This window comes from Muscardinus avellanarius (assembly GCF_963383645.1).
Source record: "Muscardinus avellanarius genome assembly, chromosome: 3".
NCBI classification, from domain to species: domain Eukaryota; kingdom Metazoa; phylum Chordata; class Mammalia; order Rodentia; family Gliridae; genus Muscardinus; species Muscardinus avellanarius.
In genome coordinates, this window is record NC_137788.1 from 75,057,330 (window position 1) to 75,075,715 (window position 18,386).

The 18,386-nt window shown below is 39.4% G+C and overlaps 1 protein-coding gene across 1 annotated transcript in view; it reads right to left on the reverse strand.

Annotated features, from left to right (window-relative positions):
• Positions 1-18,386, reverse strand: part of LPAR3 (lysophosphatidic acid receptor 3) — a gene marked incomplete at its 3' end in the record, with an annotated part of 53,389 nt that overhangs the window by 14,614 nt on the left and 20,389 nt on the right. The gene's annotated exons all lie outside the window — the stretch shown is intronic.

The window sequence follows — 18,386 nt, forward strand, 5'->3', positions numbered from 1 at the left end:
ATTTAAAAAGAAACAAAAACATAGAAATCTAGGACTTTTATAATGTGGCTAACTGCCCTGAAGAAGCTAGGAAAAAGAAAATGGGTTGTAAGTGAAGGCTCACCTAACAAATTATGTTTTATCTAAACAGTGACACAACATGTAGCTGTTGAAAACAACAAGATTTTTATGAAATATGCTCATAAACGATTGTTTTTAAATATAAAACAGGTTACAGTAAACTATTCATAGTATAATTGCATTATGCCTAAGTAAAATGATTATTAGCTCATGAAATAGACCGACTAATCATTTACATATGTTTGCATTTATATTTGTTTACTTAGAGACAGGAGGATTGCGTAGGTTCGAATCCAGCCTCACTGGCTTAAGAGACCCTGTTTCCAAATAAAATATAAAAAAATTGGTCTGGGAGTGTAGCCTGGAGGTAGAAGGGTTCCATTCCCAGTACCACCAATATATATATATATATATATATATATATATATATATATATATATATACACACACACACACACACACACACACACACACACATAGTCAAATAGATATCCAAAAGATATAATCTCTAGGCAGAACAATCTGAATGATTTTCACTTTTTATTTATACCTCTCTCTTTTTTTTTCTTTTTCTTTTGCAGGTCTGGGGATGGAACCCAGGGGCATTTGACCTCTGAGCTACACCCCCTGCCCTATTTTTTTATTCTTTATTTTGAAACCGGTCTCACTGAATTGCAGAGGGCCTCACTAAGTAGCTGAAGCTGTCCCTGAACTGTGATCCTCCAGGTCTCAGCCTCCCGAATGCTGGGATTACAAGCGTGCGCCACCACGCCCGGCTTATTTATACCTCTCTTTACTGTCATATTTTTTTTTTGCCATGAGCCTGTCTTTGTTTTAAATAATACACTCTCACTGAAACTATTTGTTTCCACTTTGGGAATAAATGCATTTTTGCTCACTACTGTAACAAACACCATAAAATTGATCCTACAAGTTGACAATCTAGAAGGGCAAGACAACCCCTCCCAGAGAATCTTTTCATGGCAGGTTTGCTCTCTGTTTGGTCTACAGTTAGTTCACCAAATAGGAAAATACAAAGCAAGAGCATGAGGGAATCATTAACGGTAAAATAACGTGTCAGAACCCTTGAAGTAGAACCAATGGAAATCAATCATGCAAAATGTGAGGTCTGTTATTATTACTTGGAAAAACTATTAATGGGAAAAGACATTGTTAATGTGAAAAGGTTTCTCATTGGTTGTACATTAAGTCACAAAAAGCACAGAGGTAAAGAAAAGGAAAGATCCTGTACTGTACACTGAGCCAAAGGGTCCCAAATGTTCACTTCTCCTTTTCCCCCAAGAGCACAACTGTGGCTGGTCCCCATATAAAAACAGTGGCAAGGAAGATGGAAGCCACAACAGGTTATGTGTTAGGTGTGAGGAATGATAATTTCCTCATTTATCTATGCTTAGAAGATGAAAGTCTACTAAGTCAACTTTCCATATAACTGAGGCTTAAAAATCTGCTAAAAAGAGCCAGGCATGGTAGTACATGCCTGTATCCCAGAACTCAGAACTTGGGAGAGTTCAGGAGGATTTCAGGTTCCAGGTCAGCCTCAGAAACTTAGTGAGATCCTATTTCAAAAAGAAAAATAATACGAAAGAACTTGGGGGTGTAGGGCAGAGGTAGAATGCCCTGGTGTTCAATCCCCAGTTTTTTTTTTTAAATCACTAAATAGAATCATTCTCTTTCTTCCTTGAAAAGTGGAGCTGACTGACCATACATCTGCCTTTTCTTGGAATTGTGTCACCGCTGAGCACCATGATCTCCAGAGCAGGTGATAGCACTGCTGCCCTTTACCTGTTCCCCTAGAGATGGAGATTGCTAGTTACCAGCAGTCCTTGGGCAGCATCCTTGGGCATCCCTGCTGCTCACCCCATCCATAATTCTGTTTCTAAGGCACTGTGTGCCTATAAACTAACAAACAAAAAACCACATTTGCTAAGAACTGCAATTAAAAAGTCAATAGGGTTCTGAAGGATGACGCCAGAAATAAAGCACATTGAAAAATATCGAGACAACTCTTTGTGTTGAGAGGCCATGGTCTTAGGCACCAAAAGACTTCCAGGGACACTAGGAAAACACAATGCATCTCTAAAGATATGGGCTAATTTTAATGCACTCCTATGAACGAGAAAATAAACCCACCAATTAGCTATGTCCATATGAGGTTTCACTACCAAATCTCACTAACATGTATAGTGTGCATGTGTGTTTCTATGACTTTAAATCTCACTATGATGTATAATTACACTGCACTAATAAAAGTATAAAAATTGAAACAAAACATAAAAGTCATCTGTATTCCTCCTCCCCTCAAAGACCATTCAGCATAGTTGGAATCTCAGGGCTAGAGTCGCATTTGAGATCTAGATTCTGGCACATGGACATAGAAAATATCATTCACCTCTTTTTTTTTTCCTGTTCCAAGCCTACACAGTTGAAAGTAGGCTAAGCAAGCTTCGAACCTATACACTGATGTAAAGATAGCCCGTTGTGAGTATAACCTGATAATTCTTAATCAGCGTCTTCAATAACTCCTTTTGGTCTTCTTTTTTTTTAATGCCTTTTGCTGCCAAGAGAAAAAAGATCAGAATCTGATGACAAACATCAGTAGTCTTAGCCTGGTAGGGGTATGATTCAAAGGACCATTCAAATTCTACTGAATACCTCTTACTTGTTACTTTCTGATCATATCTATTCTCGAAACTAGTTGGAATAGTATTTACCTATTTTTTTTTGCTTCAAAGGAATGTAATGTAACACCATGTTTGTTTTCTAAAGACTTATTTTTAAGTTAACTTTGCAATACACAAAGCAATGCTAGTAAAAGCACACTGCTCAGTCCCAAGAATATGGTCATAATTACTGATTAACCTTTCAATTGGCAGTACGTAATGCCAAAAGGGCACACAGGGACTGTTTTCAAAATATTCTGTTGCTCAACTCCTTAGCTGCCATACTGCCCCAGCCTGCCATCACTGCCCATGGCCTATTCTTCTCACATGTTCTCTTCCATTCATTTTTCTTCATTTATTTCTTTTTTCTTTCAGAATTTTGATTGTAGCCTAAGTTTGATTGTATCCTATAACAACCCTCCTAACTAGAAACTCCTCCAAACCCAAACAGCACCTACGTGACTCCATTGTTCAGTTCCTGGGTAAGATGTTGCTGTTTAAGGACTTCATGCAGCATCTAACAATTATTTATGTAGCCCCTACCAGGCACTAATATTAGTGCTAATTACTCAAGATTTAGGAAAACAAGCTATACATGAGATGTCTCCCAGTTAGCTCTTGACCGCAATAGAAACTTTTCATAATTTGGGTCTAAATTTGCCTCTTAGGAAAGGTCTTCTTTTGTGCTCTATAACGTAGTACCCAGCCCGATCATTTCCTCAAATATTATTTTGTTTGATTTCCTTGTATTACTCTCTGCAATTATTTTGTTTATGTGTTGGTTGGTTGATTGGTTGGTCCAGGAATTTATTAATTATAATCATTCCAGTTGAAAGGCAAATTTGAAAATGGAAACTTTGCCTGTTAAATTCACCTACAGGAGCCGGGTGTGGTGGCACACGCTTGTAATCCTAGTACTTGGGAGGCTGAGACAGAAGGATTGCGCAGGTTCGAAGCCAGCCTCAGCTACTCAGTGAGGCTCTCAGCAACTTAGTGAGACCCTGTTTGCAAATAAAATAGAAAATAGGTCTGGGAGGGCAACCCAAAGGTAGAAAGTCCCCGAGTTCCACCCCCAGCACCACACACACACACACACACACACACTTCACCTACAAGCACTTCCTATGTGTGCAGTGCCACCAAGCTCCCTCTGAAAATTCTGGTTTCATGACTCTGAAAGAGGGGCTCCAGAGTTAGAATATTTAATAATTCCCCAAAGGATCCTCATGCTCATGTGAACGTGGGAAGTGTTGGATTGTGTTTTTTTTTTTTTTTTTTTACAAACACAGATTTTTTTTTTTTTTTTTTTTTTTTTTTTTGGTGGTACTGGGGTTCCTGGAAGCCCTTCTATCTCCGGGCTACATTCCCAGACCTATTTTTACATCTTATTTGGAAACAGGGTCTCCTAAGCCAGCACGCGCGGCTGGCTTCGAACCAGAGCGATCCTCCTGTCTCTGCCTCCCAAGCGCGGGGATTTACAAGCATGCGCCACCATGCCCGGCTCAAACACAGATCTTTTAACTCTCATCTGCCAGTCCAAAGTGTGATGACCATATCTGCTTCCTCCCACTGAGAGAATGGCTTCACTGACATACTCTGAGGCTCCTGTGGAGTATAATCTAGTCATAACAAACAGCCTGGGCCCCATAGGAACTTGTGAAGCATCATTGTCAGTTAGGCTTGTTATTGGTAAGGCACAATCATGTTGTTAATTTATAATAACGAACAAACGATGCAACCAGAAAAAGAAAAAATAAACAATATTTAAAATGTTTTCTTCATTTGCTCTGAGCAAGCTTTCAAAGTTTGATAGAAGAAATATGAAAGAATGAATCAAGTGTGCAGAAATGATGATAGCGGAAGGTGGGAGAGGGAGGGAGAAGACCCAAACGAGTATATGGACAGGGAAAACACTCTCATCTGGGAAAGCAAAGGACAGACACAGCAAGCAGGAGCAGATGCCACTGAGGAATCCTGCAAGAACCTAGAAACTGGGAAAAGAAGTCACTCTGTGAATTGAGCCCTAAACCAAAGTCACCAGAGATGTTACAGCCACCAGGGCTGCAATCTTCAACTGAACCTGACCAAAGGCAAGGGCATCTCAGGAGAGAGGATGCCAGCCCAAGAGCCAGCGGTCTAGCGGGGCCCAGCAACTCCCAGAGAGCAAGGTGCTCCGTCAAGGTCCGTCTGTTCTTGTAGCTGGGTTGTCTCTTCTACTCTGATTCTGGTCAAAAGGCAACTTCTGTCCTCATTCATCTAATGTTGCTTTTGTCTCCTATTTTCTTCCTAGTTTCCACAAAGGAAACATATGACCCTTGACCTTCTGAGACTGGCTGGTCTCACTTCACATAATATTCTCTAGTTCCACCCCACTTTCCTGAAAGTAAAAAGCAAAATTTCATTGTGGAAACATTTTTTTATTTTTATCCATGCATCTGCTGAAGGACACCCAGGTTGGTTCCATAATTTGGCTATTGTGAATTTTGCCGCGGTAAACGTGGGTGCTCATGTATCACCACAGCATTCTGAATTTAATTCTTTCAGAAAGATGTTGAGGAGAGGAAGGAGATGGGGGTGTAGTAGGGAAAAGAAAAGGAAGAGCTGATGAGTGAAGCAGTTCAAAATATGCTATGCCGCTGGCCAGGCGTGGTGGCGCACGCTTGTAATCCCCATGCTTAGGAGGCGAAGACAGGAGGATTGTGCAGGTTCAAAGCCAGCCTCGCTGGCTTAAGAGACCCTGTTTCAAAAAAAAAAAAAAAGTATAAAAATAGGTCTGGGAGTGTAGCCTGGAGGTAGAAGGGTTTCCAGGAACCCCAGTACCACCAAATTATGCTATGCCTATGTATGAAAGTTTGACTACCAGTCTTGCTATTATACATACGGAAGGGTGGGTAGCAGGCTGGGACCTGAAGGGAAACACACCAAGTCCTGCCGCATGTTTGTCTGTTTGACTTTGAACCTCACTATGATGTATGACAATGCGTCGACAAAATTATAAAAAAGCCAACTTCTGATTGTAATTCGACTCACTAGGTATTGAGCATCTGACCCTTTGGTAATTACATTTTCTCCGTCCAAACAAAAGAACAAAACATTGACATTCTAAACACACCCCCCCCCCCCCCACACACACACACACACACACACACACGCATGAGTGGGTGGCAGGCCAAAGGGAGGAAGAGAAAAGGCAACTGGCCCCCCTCCTTGTTCTTCCCTGACTGGTGAGCTCATTCTTTCAGGGCCAGCTCATTTGTCAGCTCCTTCGTGATGCTTTCCCCATTCTCTCCTCTGGGCTGAGTCAGATGTTTCCAAGATACATTTCCAGGGCACTCACCACATACTTCCTGTCAAATCAAATACTTTAGTAGGAGCGCTGCATGTATGCCGTGAGCTCCCCACACCTGGTCTGGCTGCAGGCTTAGTGGATGCTCAGCGTTGAGGGAGTCAGTGAAGGAAAGCTGACATGCCACAGAGAGGATACACAGGGGTAACACGATGGAAACTTCAACAAGCTTGCTGCAGCCAGTTTAGACGGGTTCACCCGATGGCCAGTTTTGCACGTTCATTGGTGGGAACTGAAAGTACAATTTTGTTATGAGCACACTGCTGTGTGGCACGTAAGTCTACCATAAAAACCTTTCATTTGTATGTGGTTGATCACTTTATGGGCAATCTTAGACTTGGAGCAGTAGTTTCATTTACTTTATTCTTGATCAGTTATACCCTTTCTACCCTGGCTAATATTTAGAAAAATTTCCAGCCTGTGAGCCTTGCCTTTTATAAGGCCCTACCAGGTCCCCCAACAGGAGCAAGAAGGATTCCTCTGACATTTTGGGTTATTTCTTGAAAAACCTTTGGTTCTTTACCACCACTCCAGATACTTCTGTATTTGAAAATAAGTTAAATTAAATCTTAAAACATTCAAGCAATTACTCTCATTATCCTGTACATAATAGTATGTATATTATACATATATCTACATGGACACTTTAAATACATGCATTTGCTTTATGTTACATGCAAATAATATATAATGCAGAGATAATAGAGCATTGGTAAAAATTCCAATAGAGAAAGACTGAACCTCACAGGCCCTTGAGTGGAAACACTGTTCCTTAAGACACTGTTTCTAGTGGCTCCTGTCAAGGACTACACATAATAGGCATGAAGCAAGATGCTAATGTGCTTCTTTCTTATTTTGTCCCATTAATAATCGACACATTTGTTAATCTCTATAATGAATGTTGGGAAGTCAAGATGATTTAAAAGAAGACAAGTCCTGCCCTCTTGGAGGGCAAAATGAGCCCACATAAAAATAACTGTCATAAGAGAGTAAAAGACACATATTAAATGAATGAAATTGGTGGATGAGGTAGAGACTCATTTACCTAATGGGATAGTTGAAGAAGACATAACAGAAAACATAGGACATGAGAGGATTGTGAAGGAAATATAGGCGTTGAATTATCAGGGAGGAAATACAGGCATTTAATTATCAGAGAGAAAAAATACTCACAATTTCCCCCTTACCCCCTTAGCAAACAGACAACATATAAATATACCAAATATCTTCAGGATCAGGCATCACATATGGTACTACAATAGCAAACTAGGACATCTCCCAGGGCCCATTTTGCCCAAAGGAACCGAAGACTGTGTTACCAGGTACCTGGGAGGTCAAGGCTCCTCCTTTCATTTGAAAAGGTTGTTATGATCTGGAGCAGAAGAGCCTCAGGCTTTTCTTACAGTCCCTGTTTTTCCACATTTGAGCAAATCAAACACATTTAAAACATATTATATTGTGATCTAATAGAATTCTGTATTTTAAAAGTTATTTTACTAGTACTTTATTTACTAGTATTTGGTTATTTTACTAGTTAATCAAATGAGATTAGTAAGTCAAAATGTGTATACAATAATATTTTGTAAACTATTAATCAGTGAAGAAGAAATTTCTAAGTGGCATAAGCACAAATACTAAGAAAGATCATTCAAAGCTTAAAGGAGTCTTTCTTTAAATTAGATGTAGTCTACCTTGGTCTAGGATCTGGATAACATCTCACTTAAACTATGAAGCTAACAACATCTTGACATTCAAATAGCAAAAAAAGCTTATCTTCCTTGTCTTTTAGGACTCTTCTCCCCCATTGGAAAAAAACATTAAAACTTCCTCTTTCAACATGTTTCTTTTTATTTTTCTGAAACAACTGTGTTTATGATTGTGTACAATGACTAACTTGGCATTTTTACCCACTCATGAACATATGCGGGAGGATTGACCAGCTAGGTAAACTTGGTTAATACCCTCTAAGCCTTGTTTCTTCCTCAGTAAAACAGATATAATTAGTCCCCCTCTGGGGTTGATGAGGACTAAGTGGCAGGATGATGGAAGGTTAGAAGGTCCTTTCATGTGGCACCTGACATCGGGTCATCAACACAGTCATGACCCTAACCACGATCTCTTATTATTATTCCTGGGTAGGCTTGTTGCCATCTAACATTGGAAAGCTAGACCATTTGGTCAGAGGAAATAAGACACAGTGTTTAACAACTGGATCTCTAGAGTCAAAACCCTGGGGTCTACCACTCCTTGTGGGGAACGTTGGCCAATGTTTATTTAACCTATTAACTCACTCAGTTACCTTACCTGTTACATGGAGATCAATTTTTAAGGGAAAAATAACATCCATGAGGCCATTCTTGCTGTTAATCCTGCTCTCCATCTTTGGCCAGAATCAAACTCAAGAGTCTGGACAAGGTTTAGAAAAATACAAAGAAACCAGAGGTATCTGGGTTGCAGAAACCAGCTGTTGTTTTCTAAGGAATCCCAAAGGGGTATTGATTTTTTTTTAAATAAATTTAGTTGTTTAGCACATAGCTGTACAAATAGAAGAGAAAAAGACCTGAGTGGCAGAAGTAACCTCCAGAGACCCAGCCATTCAGCTCATCTCTATTGCAGTACCAGCGGTGCAGAAACCTTGCTTTGTACATAATTTTCATGTCTGTTTTCTCTACTTGACTATATGTCTCTTGAGGACTGTGACTATATATATAGCAAATTGACTTTCATGTTCCCCAGTTTTTAGCATAGTACCTGTCATAAAGCAAGTACATGATCAGTATTCATTCATGAGTGAATGATCAGGTAGGTGACCAAGTGAACAGCTTAATGATAGATGCAGATACCTGTCCAAGTGCAAGAAGTCTTTGAATACTAACAGAACAGCATTCGGCCCTTGGGTAACCAGGTAGACATCAATGGTAAATGAAAACATAGACAAACCCAGAACTGGAGCTTTACAGTTGCTATGTGTCTATTTTTACTGAACAAAGGTGTTTTGTTTTGTTTTAATCATGAATCATCGTGTTTGCTTAGCAATTCTAATGAGTTCAGCCAGAAAAAAGGTATTTCACAAGTTTGGCAAGATTCTTTTTTTGTGTGTGTAGATGATACATACCCAGGCAATTAGTTAACATTTGTGCCTAGCTTAAATGAGATTAAATATAATTTCCATACTTATAAAAGTCTTACTGGTAAATCTCACAATAATTCTTGTTAGAATCAAAGACTCTATGACTAGCAAGAATTCTTACAAGTTGTCTATCCTCCCACTCAATGAAATAATCCCCCAACTAACAATAATAAGGTAGCTACTAATAATAACTAGTAAGTAATATTCCCCTACCATGACATGCAGGAATTATCTACTATCTAACTTAACACTAGAGAAGCCATTTACTTCACTTCCTAAGCAGCCAGATCCATTAGAAAATGGCCCTAATTTTTAAAAGATCTTATGATAATGAGCTAGATATTCTTTCTCTATTTTCTACCCCTTGACCTAGTTTTAACTCCCAAATTTCTGAAGTGAAATTCATTTTTCGGGTAACAATTTTTTAAGGTTTTATAATAACTATTGTGTCCCTATTTTTTCTCCTTCCCCCATTCTTTCATTTGCTTCAGAACATTCAAAGCCTCCCATTAAGTGTTGAGTACACTAACAAAACTCTTCTTGAAATGTGAGGTCCAGAACTGGTCTTCTGATGCCACCATGGTCTTGCTTGTATACAGAGAAAATGAAATGATTTCTTCCCCAACTTGGGATTCTACACATGCCCACAAGTGCACCTTCCTTTTCAGATGACCGCATGGCGTGAGAACTCTGCACCACAGCATTTCAGGGTAATAAAGCCCCTGACGTCTTTTTTTCACCAAACATGCACTGTTTCTAAGGAGTTGTCCTCATCTTTGTGTCCAGTAGTTGTTTGTGCTTTATCTAAGTTTATGGACCAAGTTTTTCTATTGTTACAAAATGCTATCCTTGCTTGTTGGGGGATATCACTCTATTGTGCTGTTTGAACCTGGGATATCCTAACATATTAGCTATTTTTCTTTCTTTTTGCCTCCTACATTTTTTTTGCCTCCTACTGCATTTTCCACTTATTTATAGTATCATTTTTTTACATCTTCTTTAAGTCATTGCTATTACATGCTTAGGAAATACAGACCAAGTGCCAAGTTCTCTGGCAGCCCTTGAGATCCTCGCTAGGTCGATATCAATTCAGTCTCTAGTCTCCAGCCTTTGGATATACATGTTCAGTTTTTGAGGTCTTAACAGTTCTATTACCCTGACTACAATTCTTGGTCAACAGAATATTATGTCCCGTAATCAGAGGCCTTCTCAAAATCCACATACACACTGTCTACACAGTCACTTTATCTACCTGCCTCGTAACCGTATCACCAAATATAAATAGAGTTAATTTGTTACTTAATAATATCTTATCTCATTTTTTTACTTAAAACCCCATTCTATAATTTTGATGAAAATGTAAAATTCTTTGTCAAACATTAAAATAATTTGAAAAGCAATATAAGTTCATGCCTCATTTTCTGTCTTTATACAAAACTGACTATAAAATATTCAAAATCTAAAAGTGATTTGAACATGGAGAACTCTACCACTGAGTTACAGAAAACTAGCCCTTTGTTTTATTTTGAAAGAGGGTCTTGTTAAGTTGCTGACAATCTCACTAAGTTGAGGAGTCTGGCTTTGAACCTGTGATTCTCCTGTCTCGGCCTCCCAAATACTGGCATTACAGGCATGCACTACTGTGCCTGGCTCATTTCTTTTTAAAATAAACACTCTCTTCTGGGGAAGAACAATAACTCATTTCATTTTAAATACACTATAATAATATATTTGGGATTCAATTTAGAACTAGGGTAACATGTTCAAACCACAGTGCTTAAAACTAACAGTCATTTGTGCATTATCCAATTGCTTCATTTTATACATGAGGAAACCTACACACTGGAGAGTTAAGTAAATATTATTAGCAAATAGTAAAACAAATGCTAATCTATACTGAAAATTAAAAGCCCTGCATTCTTAAAAAAATAATCCTATCCAAAAGGAAAAGAAAAAAAGACCCTACTTGATATGAACACAGCACTTTAATTATTTAAAGGAAGACAGAAAATTTCCCCAGGCTGATACTATATAGTCAGCAAATACACTTTCCTGCAGGAGCTCAGCCAATTAGTGAAAAGAATTTGGAGTCCTTTTCCATTAAAGAAAAAAAAATAAGACGACACCAATGTTGATAGAATCAACAGAGGGATTTATCTGCTGTCAAACTTAGGTCAGAGTTTCTCATCACTAAACATGGATATATGATCCCTCAGCAAAGCCTGTACTACATGCGTGACTACACACTCACACACACTAATAATGCATCGGTTTGTTGACTTTGAGAAGGAGCACTGAAAAATTAAGAATGATAACAAGATACGATACCGGAGTATAGTGAGGCTGGAAGAGTTTGCACAGAATTCAGCAAACTTTCCTTTATTTACCACTTCTTACTTGGGTTACTATAAAAAAAAAAAAAACTATGGAGATGTGGTTTTTATCTTTGTGTAGAAGCTTATGTTTATCTGCACAAAAACTAGTGTAAAAAGAATTGTATTTGGAGCTGGAAGAAAAATAATGTAATTCTGAAATTACATCCTTTCAGTGTACCCAGTTCAGTAGCTGCAGAACTAAGATTCCTATTTGTATAATATGACCTGATTTTATTTGTTTTTTGTTTGTTTGTTTTTTGGTTGGTTGGTTGGTTGGTGGTACTGGGGTTCCTGGAAACCCTACTACCTCTGGGATACACTCCCAGACCTATTTTTATACTTTTTTATTTGGAAACAGAATCTCTTAAGCCAGTGCATGCGGCTGTCTTCGAACCTGCGCGATCCTCCTGTCTCCATTTCCCAAATGCGGGGATTACAAGCATGTGTCACCACGCCCTGCTATGACCTGATTTTAAAAAGCTCCTTAGGTCACCACAGCTCTGCAGAACACAAGTTTCAGCATGTATTGGGGGCATAAAGAGCATTAAGCCAACTTCTGGAGATACCCTCCACCTACCTGGAAGGTAAGGGACAGAAGGGGATCCTTAGGGCAGGAGGTATCTGAGGAAGAGGACCACTGTTGCCAACAGCCCTATGCCAACAGTTTTAGTATGAATACTATGAAACGTGTGACAGCCTGTAGTGACTCCTGGATCCATGGTGGATTCTCTCAGGCCACCCTTTCACTATTTATATTCCTATAGCTTCTCATGGTCCAGTCTGCAAATTTCAGAAGCTACACTCATACATGCAGCGCATACAAGTGATGGTGAATAGTGTCGTTGTCCACCCAGTTTTCAATAAACTATAATAATATATTAGTCCAGGGCAGATATTTGGGCCATTTGTCACTTCCCTCTCTCCTACCCCACATGTGAACAGTCACTAAGTACTGTTGACTCAGCCTTCTTCCTCTCGCTCTAATCCACCTATTTCTTCCCAACAATCCTATCTCTAGGTTCAATGGAACCACCATCCTCTCTAGTCTGGATTAGTAGCCTTCCAAATGGCCTATATCAGTTTTACCCCTTTGAATTCATTCTCCATAGTGTGGTCAGAAATCTTTATATAAGCTAGAGCTGACAAAGCTACCTCCTTATTTAAAAGTCTTACAGGAAAGATCCAAGGTCCACAGATGAAGAGCAGGTTTTGGTCGCCTCACCCTGACTAACCCGTCTTGCTCTTCACCAACTCCTTTTTGATCTCCTTGTTCCCGTCTTTTGTGTTAGTTGCAGTGCTCTGAACTGCCCATCCCATCTTTCTGGAGGTTTGTCCCTACAGCTCTGACGGCCTTCAATATACTTTGCAGATCATAGCCCAGTTCTTCACACAACTGCACAGCTGTTGAGCACATGGTTTAAAAATAGCAGCTTTCGCTTATTGTGTAGGTTTCTATTTAAAACAGTTTTACAGACTCCGTCATTTGGTACTTACATCTACTCTTTGAAGTAGATATGATCATATCCCTCCTTCTTATTTATTTACTTATTTATTGTACTGGAAATTGAACCCAGGGGCATTCTACCTCTGAGCCACAACCCCAGCCCTTTTATCTTTTTTCTTTTGAAACAGGATCTTGCTAAGTTGCTGAGGCTGGCTTTGAACTGGTGAGTCTCCTGTCTCAGCCTCCCAAGTAATGGGATTACAGGTGTGTACTACTATACACAGCAATCATGTTTCTTTTTTCCAAATGAGGAAGCTGAGACTGTTTAGGTATCACTTGGTTTGAAAAGCTTGCATGACTTCTCAAAGCTGGGGTGCCTCTTCTAAGTGCTCCCTGTACCCGTGTTGACTTCAGAACTGATCATCTATTTTCTCAATTTTCTGTACCATAGACTATCAGTTCTTAAGATAAAAGGCAGGCAGATCTGATTTTGGTAGTCTCACAGATAAAGCTTAATAGCTGTTTGTGAAATGAATAAATGATGACAGTGCTCTGCAGTATGATGTGAGGGTTAGGAGAATACTGTGTTTGTATTCAAATCTCATTTTTCCAGTGTCTGACCTTAAGCAAAATTTCTAACTTCTCTGCCTAAAATGGGGATCACGATAATCTATAGTTCAGAGAAGAACTAAATGGGTAAATATCTGTGGTGTGCTTAGCTGAGTTCCTTATAATAAAATGATTATGTAAGAGTTTGTTATGCTATTACAAGCTTTTAATGATAATGAAGGAACTAAAAGCATTTATAAAATAGAATGAATATCATTAGCTCAATTTTACAGGCAAGGGTAATAAAAGATAAGTGACAATCCTCAAATATATGCTGGTCCTAGAATTAAATACTATCACCCAAGCATTTGTTACAAAACATCAATACTTAAGGATTCTTTACCAATATCCTGTTAGTAGACTTTTAAAACAACAAGAAGCTTGGAATAGTAATGCACATCTGTAATCCCAGTACTTGTGAGGCTAAGAAAGAAGGACTGCAGGTTCGAGGCCAGCTTCAGCAACTTGGTGAGACTGTTTCAAAAATAAAAAAAATCAAAAGGACTGAGGGTGTACATAAGAGACAGAACACGCAAGGTCCAATCCCTGTTACCACCACTACCAAACAACAGCAAAGAACGGATGAATGCGTAGGTTCCTAAAAAATTCTAAAGAGGCAGTGATCCAGAAGTATGATTCAAAAGCAAGCACAGCACTTACTTATATGAAGGATAAACTCCTATATGTAAGGACCAAATTGGTAAGAAAGTTACAAGGGAACAATTCCTTAGGCTTGTGAGAATTGTTAGGACCAAAGAAGTTTCATTTCATGGGGAATATTTTTCTGAACAATTTACTCAGTGACAGTGAAAAAAACAACAAACAAGACAAAAAAGCACACCGTATTTTTGGACCTCAATAGGGCATTTAGTTGTGTACTCTGCAACAAAAACCAGATATCTCATTGAAACAATAATTTAAGAAAAGATATAGCTAGCCAGGCGTGGTGGCGCACACTTGTAATCCCCGCACTTGGGAGGTGGAGGCAGGAGGATTGCACAGGTTCGAAGCCAGCCTCTCTGGCTTAAGAGACCCTGTTTCCAAATTTTAAAAATATACAAAAAATAGGTATGGGAGTGGGAGTGTAACCCAGAGGTAGAAGGGTTCCGTCCCCAGTACCACCAAAAAAAAAAAAAAAAAAAAAAAGAAAGAAAGAAAAATAAAGAAAAGATACAGCTAGAGCGCACGCTTGTAATCCCAGCATTCAGGAGTCTGAGACAGGAGGATCGCAGTTCGCAGACAGCCTCAGCTACTTAGTGAGGCCCTTCGCAACTCAGTGAGACCCTGTTTTAAAATAAAGAGTAAAAAAAAAGGGATGGGGATGTCACTCGGAGGTAGAATGCCCATGGGTTCCATCCCCACTACTGCCAAAAAAAAAAAAAAAAAAAAAAATATATATATATATATATATATATATTATATAATATATTATATATAATATATATATTATATATGTAAAATATATATTATTTTTTAATTTGGAAACAGGGTCTCTTAAGCCAGCGAGGTTGGCTTCGAACCTGTGTGATCTTCCTGTCTCCATCTCCCAAGCGCGGGGATTACAAACATGCGCCACCACACCCAGACATATATATATATATATAGCTAAAGGAGTTAACAGTGCCAGGGTTTTGTGAAGTAATTAAATATCCTATCTATTATCAGGTACAGTATCTTTTCCAGAGATATTATTGGAATGGAGACTCTATTTCCTGAAAGCAATGGCTGGTTTCTACCTAAAGAAATACATAAATATTAGTTTTGTTGAGAGTTGACCCTCTACTGAACAAGGTAAAGACTTCATTCTCGTGTCTGTGACACAGTCCACCTTTCATTGGAATTCACTTGCGAAGAACAATGAGCAGGACTTTTACTATAAAAATACCCAGTCCCTCAGTTCTGAATAGTTATCCTGCCTTTGGCAATGCGAAAAATGAAAAGATTACAGTATTCACTAAGGTTCACATTTCTTTTCTTTCCAGATCACAGATCAAAAAGAATTCCTAAAACCTCCTTTTCCATTTTTGTGATATATAGTTAATCCTCCTTAAAATATTAACGTAATCATGAAAATATTTATCTAAGAGGGTTTCAAGGACAACCAGTGACCTTTATGACACAGTGTTTGTTTTACTCATTAATTGAATCAAAGCATTTTGAAAAACAAAAACCCATTACCACAAAGACTCCAGAGAGCGTCTGGATTTTGCTCAAGAGACGTCTGTTCTTTAGAGGAGAAGAAAATGGATAAACCCTCCCCCCATGGGATTCTAGAAAACTTTCAGTTTTCTGTTAGTTTCCAAGCTTCTGCCTCCATGGCCTCAGGTGTGCAGTGAGTTATAGAGTCATGTTTCTTTTTCTTTTTTTTTTTTTTTTGCGGGTCTATAGATGGAACCCAGGGGCATTTGACCTCTGAGATATACCCCTGCCCTAATTTTATTCTTTAATTTGAAACAGGATCTCACTAAGTTGCGGAGGGCCTCACTGAGTAGCTGAGGCTGTCTGCGAACCGCGATCCTCTGGTCTCAGCCTCCCGAATGCTGGGATTACAAGCGTGCGCCACCACGCCCGGCTCAGAGTCATGTTTTGAGACTACAATGGATACCTACAGGCCAAAGCTCCCCCATTCTGTGGTGATTTCTGCCATCTGCACAGCCTCTGGTCATCACTCTTGCTCATTCCCACATCCTAACCCACCTCGCTACCTAGGTGAGGCGACTGACAAAACTGATTTTGCTCCTGATCAAAACTGGTTTCTCCCAAGCACTGATCCAGACTGGACCAGAGGAGACCCCCCTCTCTGGATCCATGGAGATCCCCTCTCTGGACCCCAGCTTCCAGCCAACTCTAATGTTCTAAGGGTGGACATCTGAATCTAGGCTGGACCCGTTAAGTCACTTCCTACAGAAATGGCAATCAGAGGAAGAGAAAGACCCTGACATACACATGCAAGAGCAATGACCTGCTATGGTTTTTACAATATAAACAGAAGAAGTAGAGGGAAACAAGAGGGCAAAAGAAGAATAAAGTAAACACATGGAGAGGAACTCCAGCGAGAAGCAGATCGGATGAATTTCCTGGGTAACACAAGGCTTCCCACCCCAGGTTCCAGGTGTTCTTAAGCATGCTAATCTCCACACCTCTGAGTCATAAGCAGATATTCCCGTTCCTCTCCTTTTCCACTTACGGCTGCTTTGTGTGTTGGTTCTTATCTTGCAACCATAAGATGGTTAGCATATGAATGAAACTGGACATTTAAGTATAGGTCTCCCAAATCAAATACAAACTTCTTCCACATCTGTCATAAGCACCACTATCAGATCAATTGGTTGTGCCATTTTAGAGTCCTAAACAAAAGAAGTTCCATCACTAGCCAAAGGCCAAAAGCTTCCCAGAGAATTTGAAAACAAAAACCCTGCATTGTGATTATGTGAGTGATTGTAATGATGTAAATGAACTAGCAGACATTCTTTCCCTTACATTTCCATTAACTTGATAAGTTGGAGCTCTGAAGACCTGTCTTAAAATCAATGCCCTAAGCCAGGTGTGGTGGCGCACGCTTGTAATCCCAGTGCTTGGGAGGCTGAGACAGGAGGATTGCAGAGAGGTTCGAAGCCAGCCTCAGTTACTTGGTGAGGCTCTCAGCAACTTAGTGAAACCCTGTTTCCAAATAAAGTATAAAATAGGTCTGGGAGTATAGCCCGGAGGTAGAAAAGCCCCTTGGTTCCACCCCCCAGTACCACACACACACACACACACACACACACACACACACACACACAAACACACACATACACACACACACACACAATCAACGCCCTTAAATATATTAGTTTTCTTTCTTTCTTTCTTTCTTTCTTTCTTTCTTTCTTTCTTTCTTTCTTCCTTTCTTTCTTTCTTTTTGGTGGTACTCCCAGACTATTTTAAACTTTATTTGGAAACAGGGTCTCACTCAGTTGCTGAGAGCCTCACTAAGTAGCCGAGGCTGGCTTCAAACCTGTGTGATCCTCCTGTCTCAGTCTCCCAAGTGCGGGGATTACAAGCCTGTGCCACCACACCCAGTTAGTTTTCATTTTGATAAAATAAAAAGTGTTAGTACAAATTATAAACCTCATCAGTTGGCTTATTCATAGCACTCTTTAAAAACTGTCCTCTTCAAAATATTATCTGTTAAAGTACTTTTAAGCAAGCACATTTTTTTTCTTTACGTAGGTAAATGAGAAGAGACTTGGGAGTTCGTGTTAGAAGCAGAAGATAATAATAACAGTCCGATGTTTGAATTTCAGGTTCAATATCACATTTGGCGTGGATTTCAAAGTCTTCCAGGGGTGCTGTTTTGTTCACAAGGAGGTTTTTCTTGTTTGAGCCCTCTTGCATAAGACTCTTAGTGCAGAGTAAAGAAAAAAAAAGTCTACATGTTGAGACATGGAGAAATTAGTGTACAGGAAACAAAAACCACTCAAGAAGCAATACTTCAGCCTCTATAAGCTTTCTATCAGGCTGGTTACATCTTTTTCTTAAATCAGGCTTAAAAGGATGGAACCCAAGAGCGAAAGAGGAAGCAAACTCCTGCCTTGGTCTCACGCTGCTAAAATTCAGTAAGCAGGGCTGACCCCAAAATCCAGCACTGTGGAGACTCTGGCCTGCAAGAAAGTCTTAACATCTTCATCCTCACATAGAAAATCCTGATTTCCTTCACCTTCTCCTCTTTTTCCATCCACACAGACAACCCTGCTACTGT